Consider the following 19,856-nt stretch of genomic DNA (forward strand, 5'->3'; position numbering starts at 1 on the left):
TTTTTCTTCTTTTATTAGCTTTCCATGCTTGTGTGGACATTGTTCTTTCCTTCTGTCATCCCTTCAAGTGCCATGGAAAGAGTGAAGGAGTTAGGTTGGAATCTAATGCCATCTATAAACATAAGAAGGTAAAGTACTTTTAGGTACATAACTCTTGTGGTCCAGTGGAAAACAGCGTTCCTATGTGTTTTTAATATCCATGTATTTGATCATCATTGGTCTATATTTCCTACCCAGTGTCTCTAACTACACACACACACACACACGCACACACACATGAATAAAACCCCAAACAACCTAACATTGAGTTAGAAACTGTGTTTTTGTGCAGACATGAAAAGGAAAATTTTCCTGGCATAGAGTAATTCTAATGGTAATTTTATGGTGACTTTTCTTTCTTTAGAATTTTTCACTACAGTAGGCACAGTGAATTCAGCACTGGAAGCAGCCATCGTCCTGTGGGGAGAATCATCCATCTCATTAGCGCAGCAGGAGTGCCATGAAAGGCTCCGTGACCTGGAGCCCATATTGCTTTAATAATGGCTTAACACTCGTAAAAGGTTTTTAATGGCTACATGAGACATATTTAAATATTAAAGGCCATTCCTCTTGGTTGATTCACAAGCCCCAATGTGCCTGGCTTCTCACGCCAACAAGTGAACAAAACAAACCCACGAGCAGAAACACCTCTGCGCTGTCCTGCTCACTGGCTGCTAACCTGGGCTCCTCCCCACCTCGCAGTGCCTCATTCAGAAACACGATTTTTATCTGATTCTCACGTCTAATCCTGGTCTAGGAGAATCATGAAGATGGTCAAGTAGATGTAATGAGACTGTTTCCCCCCAACACAGCCTTTTGGCTTTTGTCACAATGCAGTTCATTTGCTTTGGTTCTCCAGCCACAGCACTGCAGCCTGAGAGGGGATCCTGACACCTGACTTGAAGAGTGCTTTATGCTTCTACCTAAATTTGAACAGACTGGTGCTCCTGGGCCATCCATAGTTAGCTTTTGGGAAGGACTCACATGTTCAGCAGTGACGCTACTGTCTTCCCAGGGCCTCATGATGGAGGGTATAGTTGCAGGAGACCCAGTGCTGTCTGCTCAATCAGAGCAAGTCCTCTGAGGCCAGCACCTGACATCTCCCTGCACTATTGCATGCAGATCCTGTGTGCCTTGCCTTCTCATGTGGATGCTTTCATTTATGGAAGAGTTACAGACTTCCTGGGGGTGGGGTGGGGTGGATAGACCTGTCTAGGGAAAACCATGGACAAAAGGTAGTTTCAAGTAGAGAGCTGGGCTATGTGAGCCCAGAAGCACTTGAGGTTTGGCAAACTCTGTGGTATTTTTTAAATATCTGGGGGGTACAGCAGAACCCAAAATATATTTTGCTCAAAGCACCATTTCCGTTTCATTTCCCAAAACTGTGTATATTCTAGGGAAATTTAATCTGTGTACTTTGGAATCACTTAACCCTCATTCGTCCAAACACTGCAAGGTAAATACTAGATCCAGGTTCAAGAAATCTCTTGAGCTCTTTGATAAGCAGTTTTTTCCTTTGAACTCAAAAGTAAAGTTTTGCCAGCTTTGAATGAACCCTGAACCCAGAGCAGTACAGAGCTAACTTCTCAAATTATCTCCCAGCCAGTGTGTAGAGCTTGACAGGTATCCAGTACAGAGCCACCATGGGCTTTTGGGGGTCAAGGCCCTTAAAAATAGACTGGGGACATTTCTGGGCTTTTCTTTTGGGGCCTCCTGGCACCCCTTTGGCTCTGTCAGCAGTAGGTCTCTCCTAGTGCAGCACAAGCCCAAGTTAGTTCTAGCCCTACCCAGGCCTGGTGCTTCTCAATCTCCCAATCCTTTCTTTCTTTAAAACTATATTTTGTCTATCGTGGGATTTTATGCACTAATTTTTATTTTTAAAACATTGCACTGAAACACTATTTATCATGATCACTGAGTTTTTTGGTGCCCTCTTAAATTTTCTGTCTCACTTGCCTCATCCCAGTCCCAGCCTTGCCTTGAACCTAGGGCTTCCCTGTCTTCTTCACTCTTTGATTCATGTCAAACATGTGCAGGGCATCTACACAGAGAAACAGCTCTTACTTGGAGCGGTTGGTGCAGGGGTGGGGGTGAGACTTGAGAAGGGGATCAAATCTTGAAGTGCATCTCTAATCCATTTGAGGCACTCTGTGTGGGTGGGCATGGTGGTTGACAAAGTCTGCTCTAGTCCACCCGTCTTTTGGTTCAGCTGGATTTTCTCTTCCTGGGGATATGGCCTGTATCCAGCGTGTCCAATCTGGTGCCCCTTCTCCCATCTGTCTTAGTGCTGAGGCCATGGGTTTGTAATTTCCCTCTTACGAAGTACAGTGCAGAATAAGAATGGAATAGACACTTGCTCCTAGGACATAGACTTTTTCGCTCAAAATGATTATTTTGTTTTAATCTCATACAGTTTGGAAACAAGAAACATTCTATTCACTCTATTATTCATCCCAGTCATACCTAGGGGTAGGTCCTGAGTCAAAGGAAAGGGAAGAAATTTGTGTTCACATGGAATACTGTTGTTAAGACTGGATTTAAATTCAAGGTCTTTATAGTCATAGTTGATGCCTTCATTGTAATCGTTATTGCCAGCAATGATTGAGCAATGCCAGGCCCTATGTTAAGTATCTTCTTAGGTGCATTGTATCATTTAATCCTTACAACAGTCTGAGGTCAGAACTATTATCCATAATTATAGATTAGAAAACTGGGGTTTTGAGAAGTTAAAGATCACCAAGATCACCCTGATAGCTAATAGCGGGATCCAGGACTTTCTAACTCAAAGCTCTGGTTCCTACCCATCCTTTTGCATGCCTCTTTTTCCTATAGTCTACACAGTGGAAAAAATTCAGTTTCTCCCTTTTTTATGGGGCATGCTGATAGCAGCTGTTCGCACTTAGACCCTGAATAAATAGAATGCTACAATTCTTTCATTAAAGTTTTGATTTTAATATTTTTTTCAGATTATATAATGAAAAAAATGCTCGCGTCTAAATTACAGCAAAGCCAAATCATTTTGCTTTCCCATGTTGCATCCCTCACAGTGCTTTTCTTCTGGAGTTCAGAGGCCAAGTTTCATCCAAGCAGCTGCCCCTAAGCTTATTTCTAGAAGTCTAGATGGAATCAGATAGACAGCAATTTACTGTGAAAGTTTTGAGGTTGGGTTGAGGGGGAGAAAGCTCTAAAGAAATCACATTCACCTGGTAACAAGAGTGTCCATCTGCTCTTTTTACAATTTGGTCTGGACCTACTGTGGGTTCTTTACTGGCTCCTGCTCTGAGCACACTATGGACTCTACAAGGAGTTTCCAGCAGGTCTTCTTCAGTCTTCCTTTTCTGGGAGAGCTTTTCTCCAGAGCGCCAATGAGAGCTTCCCTAGGCTGTTCTCCAACTAAGATCCCAGTCTTTAGATCTGGCCTATTTTTGGGATATCTGACTTGGTACCTTGGGAACTGCCAGGCCCTGCCCTCATGTGGAAAAACTCCCACCCCCCACTTCCCACCTGGTGAACTTCAAATGCGGAGGCCTTTAAGAAGGAGCTCTTTAGCTAACAAGGCAGCTTCATGGGTCTGGGATTGAGAGCACAGCAGCCTGTGTCCAGGACTGGTTATATAAGAGAGACTCCAAGAGAGGACGGAACATGGCTTTCTACAAATAAATAAGGCAGAAAGGCTGCACTCACAAGTGCTGCAGCTGGGAAGCAACTATGAGCAATGGATTTCTCATGCTAACAAATCCAAGCTCTTTGGAAAACAGATGCTGAGCCCTGGGACTGGCACTGGATCTCCCCTGGCAGGAGCTGCAAGGTTCAGTGATGGAAGGGTATCTAGAGACCATTTGTTCGTAAACACAGCTGAGGGCCAGCAACCTGCTTTTATGCCCTGCCTGGGTTGCACCGATGGACTCTTTCCATGCAGCGTTTGCACAACGATGAAGGCAGACATGCAAGGCTTCTGCAGCCCACGCTCTAGAGAAATAATTAAACAGTTTTTCCTGACCTCTTGAACTTTTCATTTATTATTGCCATCCATTATGTCTACCTTCTCAAATCACAGAATCCTGAAACTGAGCTCTGGGGTCAAGGGTTTATTGTTTAATGGAGATAGAACATTTTGTAAATTGCACGAAGTCACAATGTTTATAATAGAAGCTTCTGGTGTACTGAATCTTTTCCATTTAACAAACAGTGAGCTTTGACATGTGTTCTTCCTACATAGCAAGAAATTTGGGGTAAGTGCAGTACTGGCATGAACACGTTACCAAATCTTTCCTGTAAACCAAGTGACATCCGCAGTCAAATAAAAACATTCCTTCTACCAAATACCAGGAAATGCTAAAAGTATCACTATTCTTCTAAGGTCATGCTAAAATGAAGTTTTGGCTTTTAGAACACAGAACAAGGATGAAGAAGGCCAACATTTTTGTCCAATACACATTTGCTGCTGCAAGTCTTCAGGGACGACCTCCTGGTTCAAATATGAACATGTGTAAGGGGAATTTTCCTAGGATTTAACCCTCAAATGAAAAGTGTAAATATTTTAAGAAAACGTACAAATGGTAAAAAATATTCCTGTTGTCTCTGTTTTTACTAGAATTTGTACTTTCAAGTCAGAAACGGATTTGCTTAAAACAAAGCAAACATCCTCAAAAATGTACCCAGCCAAAATAACCAATGTATAAATACCTAGGATTAACAAAATATGAATATTCTTCAGTAAAGAAACAAGCATTGAAAGTTATGAGGGAAATGATAGGAAAGAATGTCTTAAACCTACATTTTTAACCCTTTGTGTTGGAGATCTAATCACATTTTTAAAGGAAAGAGTGTGCATGTTAACACATTCCCTCATGTTTCTTTTGGGACTTCATTAAGTTAATGCTACATAAAATCTTTTGGACTATAAGTGAGGCTGGTGAAAACCAATGTTAAAAGTGACTCTCCATGAGTGATTAGCATAACAATTTTCTTAAGGCTTAATAACTGGTTCATAGTACAAGATACATTTTTGCTCAAAACATACACTATACCTAAATTTTATATTTGTAATGGTTCAGGAAGATTTCCTAGAAAAGTTCCCCCTTCCTAAGTTGCCCTTTGAAGGGAAAGGCTCACTCATTTTTTTTCCTCAGTGTCTAAAATAATTTTATAGTATTTAGTGTTTGTTTCAATGGTCTTACTTGCTTACCTCAGCCCAGCCAAGGCCTTTCCTTTGCAGGGACTCAGTCCCGCCATTCTTGATTGACCAGCAGGTGTCACTGTGGGTTCGGGTGGTAATCCAGATGACCACAGAAAAGAATGACTGATGGGGGTAAATAGTAAGAGAAGGTGAGAAAGAAAAATGTAAAAGCAGGTTCAAAGAGGAAGAAAAAATTAATTAAAAATCCTTATGTTTACCAAGACATTTTCTTTAGGAGCTCAGAGTTCTTTGTACCACTTTCCAGTTCCTTGTAGACCCAAATTTGATGTTGCTAAATTAGTCCCTGATGATAACATCACAGGATAAAACAGCATAAAGTTGAGAAAAGTTGAGAAGTGGATTCTTGCAGTCTTTTCCTAATCTCTCACGCTTTAGCTTTGTGCCTCATGGATATACATCTTTTTGAACCATGGGCACCTCTGCTTAACCTCAGAAAGTACAATGTCTTCCAGCTCTTTGGTAGGTCATAAACTTGTAGTCCAGAATAAGATTTTGGCTATCATTAGCCTTAGCGGTAAAATAAATTCTGCCATTTTATTAGTTGAAGGGGCATCTTGGTCTGGAAAGCTGGTTCTTATATCTTCCCCAAATCTGGATTGCTCATTTTCAACAAAGCTAGCCTATTCAAGTCATATATCTGAATATGTGAATTTCTTAATAAATAAAATTTCAATTGGTGAAATTAACACATATTTCTTGAACAACTGTCAACTTTAAGAATGGATGGCCATAAAATCTCCCTGCACAGAGAGGAATTCACAGCTGGCCTAATTTGAATAACAGGCCCTACAATAATCTCTTTTTTGGCTTGATACATGAAAATGACATCCATGTTGAGGGTGCAGAGCGAGGGCAATTTGTTAAGAAAAGATACATAGCTTGACTTCTCCAAATAAGGCTTAACATACATGAAACATCTTAATTTTAGTCAAGTTCTGAAGAAAACAAATCAGAAAGGGGTTCTGAAGGAAAACAGAAATCATTCTATGCTCTGGAGAGCTTCTGGGCCCCTGAAACTCTCCAGCATCAACTCTGTACCATCCCTTTCAGATCATGGACCATCATCTCATGATGAAATTGGAGTACCTCACTGCTTCAGGTACTACAGCCCAGGAGGGTGAAAACAACAATTTCAGCTCTGTTATGAACCTCCTACAGTTTCTATTTGATTTTACTTCCCTCGCCTTTGTGTATATAAAAGGTTCTAATGATATATTCTTCTCTTGCTGATTCTAATTAACAATTAAAACAATAAAGCTAAAAAAGAAACAGACTAAATGTGCAGGTTCAGAAATACTTAGAAAATCACAGAGTGTGACTACTTTGTTTCCAGCTATCTTCGTTATCCATTCACAGAGATAAATCATTCTGAAGTGAGTTGATTTGGTTCCATGGAAGATAATACAAAGGATGACTTATAACTATTAGTAAAAGTTCTTCAGAAAATTCATGCATTTATATGCACATTGTGGTATATGGAATGACTGACCATTGGGACCTGCTGTATACCACAGGGAACTCTACCCAATATTCTCTGAAATTTATATTGGAACAGAATCTGAAAAAGAATGGATGTGTGTATAACTGAATCACTTTGTTGTACAGCAGAAATTACCAAAACATTGTAAATCAACTGTACTTCAACAAAACTTTAAAAATGAATAAAAAGAGAAAATTCATGTATTTATATATACGTACCCTTCCCAACTCTGAGTAGGCCATTTTGTTTGTACATGAGAATGTGTCATTAATATAACATCATTTTCTCTGGTGCTCATAGATTAAGACAATCTTGCTTGGGATTTCTGGCAGAATGTGAAGGAATCATAGCAACAGGCACTATAAACTCAAGCAGCTGATGGGTGTGGGGGTGAAAAGAAGAAAGAGGGATGTTAAGGTATAAAAATATTTATCCAGGGTAACAGAGCATCAACAGAATTTTCTTTTCAATTAGATGTATACATCTGTGAAGAATGAAATCCTTGGCCATTGGTTTATCCTTTGGAAAAGTGCCCACTATTTCCATGACAACCTCTTAGACTGTTAAAAATAATAGTGAACATGATTTCCTCTGAGACACTATGCCTTTTGTGTATCAGACTGCTACTGAACCCATAATCACGTTTGACTGGGTATTCTGTGGATGTGTAACAATGTGTGCACACATACTTGTGTGTTTTATCAACTAGAATCTACTTACTCAAGGATAGGAGCTGTGTGTTATATATCTCCTATCCCTTAAAACTTCTGCCTTGATACAAAGCATTTGGTAGGACTTCAATGAATCTTTGTTGAATGAATGAAAATTATAAAGGATACTTTTTTTTGGCAAGCATTGGTACTGCTAGATTACTTTTATGTAGTCCATATAAATAACTCACTTCTTGTGGTTCCATATCCTGAAGTGAAAATTATGCATTTACTGTGTTTTCATAGATATTAATGGGACCTATTAAAAACTAGAAATTGTTTCTAGGTTGGTGGTCTTAGACCTCTTACTGAATGAAAAAGATGTGATGTAAATTTTAATTGTGAAAGGAACAAAAACTCTACATGTTGCTTTGTTAAAGATTAGCAGTTTGTGTGCATCACTTTTCTATTTCATGAAGAATAAGACATTAATTCTCTTTAATTTCAGCATTTAGTATAAAAGAGCAAATGGAGTGGAGAATAAAGAGACAGGAGTAACCAATCTGGCACTGAGATATTTTCCTTCCTTTACATCAACTGTTTTGTTTAAAAAGTGTAGCTTAAAAATCAAACTCTACATATATGATTCAGTTAAAAACTGAAAGAAAAAGTGTTATGTTTATGTTTTGGTACGTCAGGTTTAGTTATTATGAATCAGATGATATGATGTTTCTGTTGGGAAGATATTTTCAGAAGTTGTTTAAAGAATTATTGAATAAGGCAAATCAAATCATTATTATCTATCCCTTTTGGAGAAACACTGTAAAAATGTGCAGAAAAGACTAATGTTTATGTACAATGATTTCATTAACATATTTCTACTTTGTCATCCATGGTAAACTCTAAGGATATGTCATGAATTCCTGAGCTGCAATAAATCTGTGAATGTCAGACTCTGTGTGTGGGTAAAATGGATAATTTTCTGACCTTTAGTAAGCTTTCACCATAGTAAAGGAAGTCCCTCCACATCGTGTGTTTCCCTACTACAAAATATTGGCAGGAAGCCAAAGTATGCCCTCTGGCAAATTTCCAGTCTGGATGGCTTTCCTGGAGCTAGAAGACATTCATGAATCTGTCCAGCCCTGTGAATTTTTTTTTTTTTTTTTTTTTTCAGAAAGCCTCTGGAAAGACCTTTCCAATGTGCAACCTGCTGAGGGAGATGTGCGAACACATTAATCATGGATTTCTTCAAAAGGAACTGGAGGCCGTCCTGCTCTAACACACCAGGTCCACCCTCGTGCTCAGCGTGAGCCGCAAGACTATCACAAAAATGCTGGAGATAACCTAGAAGTGGATCAACTGAAAACTCAGGTTAGGATAAAAATAAATTGGAATTTTCTGACTCTTGCTGATGAGGTACAGCCACGGTTGGCTTTACTTCTGGAGGACAGAACTGATAGCAATTAAACTATGTTAGTAAATATATTACTTATTCTTATTCTCCAAAGTTTTATCCCAAATCTCAATTTTTCCCATCACTGTTTAAAATTAAATCCATTTTCATCTTAAATCATCACAAGCTAGAACTATCTTACAGAAGTAACACATGGTTCTTCTAGTCCTTATCAACCTTAGAAGTTAAATACATTTTTCTTCTGCTTTTATTTAATTACTTCTCATACTGTCAGTTGGTTTGACATTGTTGGAGAGCAGCTGAAATTTAGTTATTAGCTGCTCAACAAACTATTCTGAAAGTTTTCTTGTTCTCAGATGTATATTCAGAGCATGACCTCTCCCCTCCCAATACTGAAAGAAAAAAATGTAAGGAAGGACCTCTCAAAAATGTTTAGGTAATATTTAAGCCTTTTAGTGTTATAAACCAATACAATTCCTGAGATGATTTTTTTACACATGCTTATAAATAATCCGCTCTCTTTTGAAAATAAAAGAACCAAATAAAAACCAGCCACGTCCACAAATAAATTATTGGCCTAGAATAGACTCACTTCTGGAGAAAATAAAATTAAGAATTACAATAAGAATACTAGAGTGTTTTTCTCTTAAGACTGAGCTGTTTGGGTAGCTAAGACTTGCTCAGACATTTCCAGAAGCTGATTATAGATCAATAATATTCTGGTGTTATATCTTGCCATTTTTCAAATTTACTCCATCATCCAGCTTATTCACGACTTTCTCTTCCTCTGTCCATGTAATTTCCTCAGCAGCGAACATCTCCCTAATTTAATCCAAGCCCAGTACAACCTCCAGAGCCCAGACAGCTTACCACCTCCCCAAAGCCTTCCACCTTATCTAGAAGAGAGTCCCAACTCTTGGGGCAACTTGTTTGTATGGCTTACAGCTAGAAGGCAAGTTGCTTGACACTAAAGATCATTTCTCATTTGTATGTATATGCCTGCAGTATTTAATATAAATTGCTTAACCAACATTTGTTGAGATTAAAATGTGAAATTATCTTAAGAATGCAACGAAATGATCAGATTCCTTCTTTGAACATAAATGGTTCTATAGAGAATCTGAATTACAGTTTTGCTTCATTCCCTTTAATCACTAACTTCATTTGTTTATTCATGCTTTCAATAAGCATTTGATTGACTTTTAAGGATAGCGCTTAGTGAGGGGCCAAAGGGCTTGACAATATGTGGGAAAAGACTGCAATTAAAATTAAGATGGTAAAACAAACTTTAAACAGTATGAATACTGCTGATGACAGGTTAGCAAAGAGGTGAAGCAGGTGCCCTGGATACCATGCTCTGATATAAATGCCTTGCTCTTTCAAGCCAATTCAGAACAAGTCTTAAGGTTGATCCCACCGTTGAATGAAGCTGGGATTAGGGATTAGGCTGAATCATTTGAAAATGCCAATATTTTAGTATTTGACCTCCAAAAATTGACAGCTGTTCAATGAATTTATTGACTCTTTCCCCTGCACTAAAATGTAATTTTCTTCAATACCATATCACAGTACCTGGGATAGTGTCTAGCACATAGTAGGCTCTCAACACATGTTCTGGATGAATTAATTAAGAAGTGAATTACTTAGCCCCAAATATGCTTTTGGACAGAATTTACTATATTCCTTAGGACACCTTCAATTATAAATAGCAGAACCCCCATTTATATTATTTAAGCAAAGAAAGGAAGTTACTGGCTTACACAATTGGAAATCTGAAGAATATCAAGTACTAGTTTCAGGAACAGGCAGACCCAGGGGCTTGAATTATGTCATAAAGATTTGTTCTCTTGCCCTTGTTCAACTCTGATTTTTTTCTGTGTTGGCTTTATCCTCAGGCGAGATCCCTCATTTTGATGATTCCTAATGGTTCTGGGCTTATAGTCATTAGCTTAGAAAACCCCAGTCAAAATAAAATTGCCTCTTTACCAACTGTTCAAATCAAAACTCCTAACTTTGAATTCTATAGAGTCTACTTTGGCAATATCTGAGGAACTAAGGGAGAGGAGTCAAGTCCACCTTGGACATATGTACTAAGAATGAGAGAGATGGCAGTTCCCTGAAGGAATATCATGGTGCTGCTACCAAAATAATAATTATAGTAATAACTGATACTTACTGAGCACTTATCTCCTTCAACAGCCCTCTAAGGGAAGCACTATTAATTATCTCTACTTTATACATGAGTCAAATGAGGTATAGAGAGGTTAAGTAACTTGCTCAAAATCACATAGCTGGGAAGATAGAGTCAGGATTGAAACATACACAGTTCCATTTACAGCCCATTCCCTTTACCACTATACCTTGCTACCTAAAAAGGAGTTTTGGGATAAGGGAAAATAAGGATATTTTTAATATTTAAGGATAATGGATGTCTACTTTATATCCCTTATTAAATTACAGAGCCAATCATGTGGCAGCATCTAATTCATGATGGCAAATGGAGTATTTCTGGTTCAGTAGTTGTCAGAATGTTGCCAGGGTGACAGTTTCTCTAAGACAGTCCCAGAAGTTGTTCTCTGACTGCTAAGAAAGTGATTCCCAACAACCATAGGAGCTCTCTTTTTTTATTTCATCCCACATCATTTTTCTCAGCTTGACGACTTCCACCAAGTCAATGTGACTGTGTTCAAAAGTGCTATTTAGAGTGTCTTCAATGTACTCAAACAAGAACCCTCTGTGGCTGCTTGAAAATATTATTAAATACCCGAAGTTACATTATGTTTAGACCCTTTCTAGCTTTGACATTCCAGTAACTTCAGGAATATAGGTCATCCACACTCTAGCTGACACACTGGGTGCTGAAACTGATTCTCCAGTAAATTCCATAGTTCCTTTTTGTCCCTCCATTGCCTAACATTTCCTTGAGAATAATTATCAAAGCTCATTTCTACCTGGTAAAGAATGTGGAGGGTCAGATGTTCTATTTTCCATTAAAATTTGTGCCTGGTGCTTGGTTAAAAGGAGATCTGGAAAACTGGAGAAAACAGAGGGCTGAAAGCATGTCTACTTACCTGGGGTTGATGGGGCTTGTCTTTGAGGTAGAACATCTGATCAGCTTTTTTCCCTGTACAATGGGAATAGTCAGGTGAAAGATTTAGGTCAAAGTTCTTCCCAATGAGGCTTCTACTTGGCTGACTCATGCATGCAGAGCTGTTGGCCTGGTGGTTGTAATCTCTGTTCCTCTTTGCAGATCAGGATCCTCTGCAACTTAGTTTCTGTTTTCTCAGTGACATTAGCTCTGTCTTGTCTGGGTGCTACCTCTGGCACTCACTATGTTTAACTGATTCCACCTCAGTTATTTCAAAGTTTTAAGACCCTTACTGGTTCATCCAAAATTATCAATGAGGTCAGTGTTAGGTCAATGAATTTCCTTCATCCTGTAAACTGTGGCCAGAGGGGTCCCAGATGATGTGGTATTGATACGGACCTAGGACCAGCCCTTTACTAAGGGCTTGGGTGAAGAGCAGTTTCAAGGGAGAGCATATGTGTGTAGGAGTGGGGGTGGATAAAAGAGCATAGAAATGATGTCTTCTACCTTATTCAAAGTGTTTTTTGTTATGTAACAAAGTGATTTCTTAACTGATATATCTAAGGGGAAAATACAGGGAGTACTAGATTTCATAATAACGATCTATAGATTAATTCTGAGGTGACTTCTGAATTCTCATAGACTATGGTCATGGAGGGGTTTTTACCATTATAGGTGGTTCATCTTCTCTTGCTTCAAAGATGGCAATCTGGCCTGGCCATATAGATAGCTCTCCACTAATCGGGATATTGTGTTACTCCCAATACCAACAAGAGCTGCACAAGTGCTCTCTGGCTCTTAAGTTCTCCCCTCTCCTGCCTATGGCACTCACTCTGGGGAAGGTTATCTGGGCCTTGTTGCCCCATCTCCTAGCTGTCTGACATAGAGGGGAGGAGAAGTGGAGACCATGAGGAGTCTGAGTGATACCTGGAACAGTGATGATAAGACACGGAAGAAATGCAAGGAAGTGCTGAGCTACAACCAGGGCTGTAGATGAAAACCAGTGGAGAGTGGCTCCAATTCTGCCTCTTGTGGCTCTTTTTGGACCTTGGTTTCCTCATTGGAAAAGTGACATGGATTTCGTCCAGCTCTGGTAGTGTATGACTCTCTCTTGCAAGCTCTTGCTGATGAAAACATCGTGTGGAGAGATGGTGCCCAGAAAGCATGTGCCTGCTCTTCACTCATAGCCTAAGGAAACAGCCCACTGCCCTCCGTGACCCAGTGCCAAGCACACACAGGGTCTCATCCCAGCCGCCTTCCTGTTAGATAGGGAAGTAAGACAAACATGTTTGCTCTGATCCTTTAACATTTTTTTTTCCCCTTGGAATTCTTCTAAGGAAATGTGATATGCAGAGATAACAGATAAAACTGGCACATTTAAAGATGCCTTTCTGAGGGCTGTGTTGTCATTCCTTTGAGTGATTAATTGTGTAGGATCATCTGAAAAATAGGAAATAAGGTAGAATTACACTTTGTATAGAAACCATGTGAAAGCAAGCTCCTCTTTTAAAAGGTTCAAACTATGAAAAGCACCAACAGTCTAAAATAAAGTGCCCTTTTCATCAAAGACTTTTTTAATTAGGAAAATATAGGAACTCCTCCTCTCCCTTATTTTTTCTGAGTATTTCTATTTTCTCCCCAGAACTTTAACATCTCTTGACCAAACAGACATGGGCATTTATTATATAAGCCAAAGCTTTCAGGCTAATTAAAATCAGTATTAACATGTATCACTTTCTTTTCTGATGGCTTCAGCTCTAAGCTGCTCCCCCAAAGGGCCACAGTCCACCTCGGCCATTCACAGTGATGGGATTCACGAGAGGAACACTGTTGAGGGGTTATACACGATATGCAACACAGCTCTGTTGCCCCAGCAGGGAAAAAATGTCTTTCAAACGCCAATGTTGAATTGTACATTTTCATTCTGCCTCATGAAGAAAGACCCTCATTAATTTTTCTCAAGGTTTGAAAGCATTTCTTACAGAATGACAGAGGTGTCCTTCCCCACAGAATCAGCACTCTATGGCATGTTGTAGGATCAGTGGTCAGCTGAGCAGCTCTTCCCCCAAGGAAGATCCACCTCTCTATTGGTGATTGCTGCAACAGACCAGATGTTTTCCTTTAACCTCCTATTGGTTCTAATCTCCCTCAATCTTTGATCCCAGCCCCACTTGAAAGTAACCCCTCATTTAGCTCCTCTTGGGTGGTCCTCAGTGGAGATTTAGTTAATTCTAACTTCTTGTACAGTCTTCCCCCATGTGCTTCCATGGTAAAATTCTACCTTTCTAATTGCTAAGAGGAAAATTGTTAATCCTTTTGATTCAGGGAGCAGTGTAATAGCCTTAAAATGGGCAACTTAATTGAAAAACTCAGAAATTGCTGACTCCTTGTGGTTGTTCTTTAATAGCATTTACTTCCCCATTCTTTTCTTCATTTTTTTTCAAAATAAAAGAAAATAAAATTTGTTATTATTTAAAATGTGCTTACAAAAAGACTATCTTCTTATTGCTATTTCGAGGTTCTGTTTGGATTTCATGCATGGTCTCAGGTATTTTATTGGCTGTTAAAGGTCAGCTTAATGGGTTATTATAGAAAATGATCACCAGAACCCAGAAAGGACATGAGACACGGACTAATGGGAACTAGACATTCTTCCCACCTCCTTTCCCATTATGCGAGAATAAACAACTTAAACTGCTACTCTTAGATTCCAAGGGTTGTCTAGGCTACATATGTCAAATATCAGTGTGAGTTTTGGAGATTTAAGTTATTCTGCATTGCAACTGGTATATATTACTATTTTCCTGACTTCATTATCAAAAGCTAACCAAGTAAGTTAGTTTTTTGAAAGAAATTTCCAATTTTGCTTTGGGTTTATAAAAGCAAATTCCTTTAAAAAATTCTGGGAATAGAAAGGTTTCTGGCTTCTTGGCATATTCCATTGATCTTACTTATGAATAGTGAAAAGGTCAAGGATTTTGCTTATTTGTTTTCCATAGGCACTCTACATTTTAAGAGATTTGGAGACTTTTAAGGGACTTTTAAGAGACACTTAATTTGTTACAGATGCATTAACATATTGCATTTATGTGAAAGAGTGAAGGCCAGGCAAAGGATATTAGGTTCATTATTTATTAGTGGAGCTAGTCAAAACCTCCCTGTTTTAACCAAGTAGTGGTTTGGCCCCTATTCAAGAAGCCATCTCTTAATATTGCTGTCCCCAGCAATTAATGTAGGGTGGTGTGCCTTTATTATACTCAACTGTATCAGATTCTAGACTATGCAGGTCTGTCTTGCTTCTGCACTGGACATGATGCTTCTGTGTAATTATCTCAAAATATGTGCTACTCTTCCTTTCTACTCAAAATGAAACCCATCAGTGAGGCCTACAAATTATGCAGTCTGGGCCCCTTTTCCCATCACATCTCACTTTCCATCATATTCCCCCATATGATTTCCCTCATATTCTCCATTTCTGTACAAAGATATCTTGGCCTTTTCTCAGTGCCTCTTACCATGTTCCCTCGTCTGCACAGAAAACTATTTACTCATGGTCACGTAGTTTACTCCTGTCCTGCCAGTCTCTTCTCATGAAAGACTTCCCTTCCTGACCATGTCACATACGGTTATAATATGCTCTTACATTACCATGTTCTTCACATCACAGTATCAATTTTATATTTATGTCTTGCTTTATTGTCTTTTTACTCCACTATTTTGAGAGTGCCATGAGGGCAGAGATGGGGCTGAGTATTGTTCACTCTTATTTCTCTAGTGCTTAAGAACTTGCCTAATAAAAGCATTCAATGAACATCTGTAGAATGAATGAGAGAATGAGTGAAAGAATGAATGAATAACATTAAGGTTCACTTGACCTGCATCTGACTATTCCATGTAGGAGGTCAAAGTTTTTATTCTGAAGTTCATACTTTTGGGTGTATCTGCATCTCCTCTTGTATTTTTAAAATTCTAAAGGGTGAAGACTGGCTCTCAATCTTCTGAGACAAGGTTGTCTGGTCCAGTACTCAGTTCAGTCTGAGAGAGTGGGGTAAGGGAGCCAGGACCACCCCTACAGGGTTGCAGAACAGAGAACCCAATAACACATGCCCCTTTTCTTTCTGTACAGAGAAAAGTATTTAAATCAAACAAGGGGAAAAGAAGCAGAGACAGCACAAAAAGGCAAAGGCAGTCTGAGAGGTATGTGAGACTTAAGTACCTAAGTACATTTGGTAATGACTCACTGGAATCTCAAAGCTGAGTTAGTGCATAAAAAGTCTTGCATTTCTCTGAGCACCAGCCAGCACTGGACACTTTCCTGCCTTATCCCTATAGGAAAGAGCATATGCCATATCTCCACTGGAATCATAACATAACTTTCAAAGCTATATGACATTAGCTATGCAAATTGCTAACCATAAACAGTTTTGTTCTGTAATGATATAATCCAAAACGAAAATTAAAATGGACCATGCCATGTTTCAGTTGCCTGTCCTTTCCTTTATCCCCAAATTTAGTCTCATGGAGCTTCTGCCCCTTTATGGTTTTGTTGTTGTTACTGAGTGACACTGCAGTTCTGAGGCCCTCAATTTGGCCATTGGGGGCTCTGACCACACAGGCTGTGCCCCAAAGGACAGGTGTTGATAAGGAACTTGCATTTAAATAATCACTTATAGCACTAGAGTTTCCTACCTGATTATCTCTGGCAGAATCTAAAATTTCTCTTTCCAATTAGCCTTTACTCTAGAAATAAAAGCTAGAATTCAGTATTAAAACTAGTTTTAGACAGTACCTCCACTTATTTTTGCTATTACTTTGCATGTTTTAATTTTCTTCTTTAAAACTATGTTCTTGAGGAGTGATTTAAAGCAAGAATCCAATTTTACTATGTCTTCTACCCACACTTGTCTGTGTAGAATTTATGCTGCTGCAATGAATAAGGCAAACTTCAACCTTTTGAATAAGAAAAGTTCATCTTTCTGCTGGTAACTATCAAGGGGAATATAATTTTATCAATATATATTTTCTTTATCCATTGCATTCCAAATTTAGAAACAAAAATTGGAAAATCTCACACTTTCTAAATTAGTCCCTATAGTAAAGAGAACCTTAGCTCTATTCTACAATACTGCATAAGACAGTGCTTTTAGAAAGCGTTTACAGATAGGTAACAATGTGTCTCAAAGACTGGAGATATTGATTTATAAAGTTAGGTGTGAATAAAATCTAAAGATAAATAGAATATCATTAAAAAGTGAAAAATTATTATTTTGATTCATACTTGACAATTTTTGAAAGAATGTTAAGCTCTTGTATAAATACATGGCCTCCCCAGCTGTTCAAATAGTATGATTAATTAAATGGATTCTGTCTGAAAACCAACACTGGCCCTTGTTCTCAAGTTGCAAATACGTCCAGTGTAAAAGGAAATGGGAAAGTATTTCTTTGGTATCTACTGTATTTGAGGTAAAGAATTAATATTAAAAAAAAGAATATTGTTGAAATTCCAAAGTATTCCTTAGGATGTATTATGTATGTATATGTGTGTGTGTGGGGGGGTATGCACACGTGAGTGTGTGTCATATGTGTTTTTCAGTTTTAAACTTCACCTGCAGGGAACTTAGCTATCTGACAATCTCAGCAATCCAGAAGAAAGCCAAGAGTCTGTTAAAAGCCAACAAAAGAGACTTCTCAGAAGCCCAGACAGAGGTGGTCAAAGCCCACTCACTATATCTCCTCCACTTAAATATAGAAAGAAAAAAGTCATAGACCTTGAATTAGAATATTATCATGCTTTATTTTAGTATAAGTTAACCAACTTGCCTGAAGGCTGCAAAGCCTTGAAGGGGCTGCTAAAGTGACTGAAGTAGTTAGGACTGGAGAATGGAAGGCCTTAGTTATTAGTGGTTAGGACTGGAGAATGGAAGGCCTTAGTTCAGTATACAACAAGTTACTGAGCAGGAAAGAGACAGTATCAGACAAGTTCTTCAGGAAAAATAATCTAAGTGAGTAGAATATATTTCAGAGGCTGGAAATCAAAGGCAGTTATCATACCAATTCATTGGTCCAGAAACTAGGGCATTAGCCCAGATGAGCTAGGGTATGGAGAAGAACATCAAGTCTTAAATATTACCAAGTAGAATAAAAAGGAATTGTTTTCGTTGAGAGGAAAATCAAAGGTGTTTGAAAAATTCAAGTCTGTGATAGTAAGATGGTGCTACTGGCAGAATTAAGAAACACAGGAAGCCAGAAGTCTGTTCTGCATGTCCACGATTTTCTTTTCCATGCAAAGGTTCATTTGTGAGTGTATCAGATTCCAGATATAAGTGATATCATATGGTATTTGTCTTTCTCTTTCTGACTTACTTCACTTAGTATGAGAGTCTCTAATTCCATGTTGCTGCATGTATGTGTAACTGGGTCATCTTGCTGTAGAGTAGAAAAAAAAATTGTATTGGGGAAATAACAATTAAAAAAGAAAAGAAAAGAAAAGAAAATTGACAGAACACTGTAAACCAGCTATAATGGAAAAAAAATTATTATAAATGAAAAAAGAAAGAAACACAGGAAGGTTTGGGTGGGGGTGCAGGATGATGGAAATATCCAGGAGGAGATGTCTAATAAGAGCTGCAAATGCAGAGTTGGACTATCTCTAGGAGCAGGCATGAAGGCAAAAACCATAATAGCTAATGTTTACTGAGTACTCACTAGGCATAGGGTCCTCTCCTACACATTTTTCATGTGTTATTCACACCTCTCTCATGAGGTAAGTACTATTTTTAATTCTTTACAAATTTATTTTTAATGATTTAGAAATGGAAAAGTGATAATATAATCATTGTAAAAATTCAAACATTAGCATGATGAGTCAAAAGAAAGAGTAAAATGTAGTAAGTCAAGTGAATAACAGGGTTTTTTTTTTCTCTAACTAATGTTTATAGCAAATTAGAAGCAATATTCTAAAAGACACTTTAACAGGAAATTAATAGCTACATAGAAAAGGAAAAAACACTGAGACCATACGAAGAAGGAAAAAAACAAACAAACATGCCTCCACCAAGGGGGAGGGAGTGGGATGGATTGGGAGCTTGGGGTTAATAGATGCAAACTATTGCTTTTGGAATGGATTAGCAATGAGATCCTGCTGTGTAGCACTGAGAACTATGTCTAGTCACCTATGATGGAGCATGAGAATGGGAGAAAAAATTATGTATGTGTAACTGGGTCACTATGCTGTATAATAGAAAAAAAAAACTGTATTGGGGAAATATCAATAAAAAAATTAAACAAACAAACAAAAAAACCAAAGCTTATTTATAGAAATCTTGGGAATTTTAGGAAAGAAATAGTCTCTCTCACTTTACTAAGCATTGAGGTTCTAACTCTATAATAGTCCAGTAGGTAATCGATTTTAAAATTATATCAGGAAAAAAGTTAAATAATAGTTCATGTAATCTTAGAAAGGCATAAAAATTTCATCTTATAATGGTTAAAATCAAAGATCTTTTGCACAATGAATTAAACTATAATGTAGTCAATAAAGCCAGCAAGACTATTGAGTTTCATATTATGTTTGTAACAAGCTAGGTAGCAAATTTTCCTTCTCAGGCAAGCAGGGACCAGGCCCAGGTTAAAATTCTACCAGCAGGAACTAGTATTGGAGTGGGTGTGTTTTCTCTGCACTTTGAGGGCTCTAATTAAAGGGGAATCAGAATCAAAGTTGAGGTAAGGGCTGGGGTGAGCCCAGGAAGTATGGGAAGTTCCAAAACATCTGGTCCAAGGGTAATGGCTGAAAAAACAAAAACCATGTTTAAAGCAATGGATCACATCAGAGAGCTGCAGACAAGATGAAGTATTGAGGTTTAAGAGCAGGCACCAGAAAGAGTCCCAGAAGCAATGGGTTAGAGAAGGTGCAAGACTTTTCTAGGGTAACTAGGGTTAAACATAAGGGTAAGGAAGGAGCAACAGGGGGCTAAATTCTTTAAGCA

The sequence above is a fragment of the Sus scrofa genome, chromosome 1 (genome assembly GCF_000003025.6).
Source record: "Sus scrofa isolate TJ Tabasco breed Duroc chromosome 1, Sscrofa11.1, whole genome shotgun sequence".
Classification (NCBI taxonomy): Eukaryota; Metazoa; Chordata; class Mammalia; order Artiodactyla; family Suidae; genus Sus; species Sus scrofa.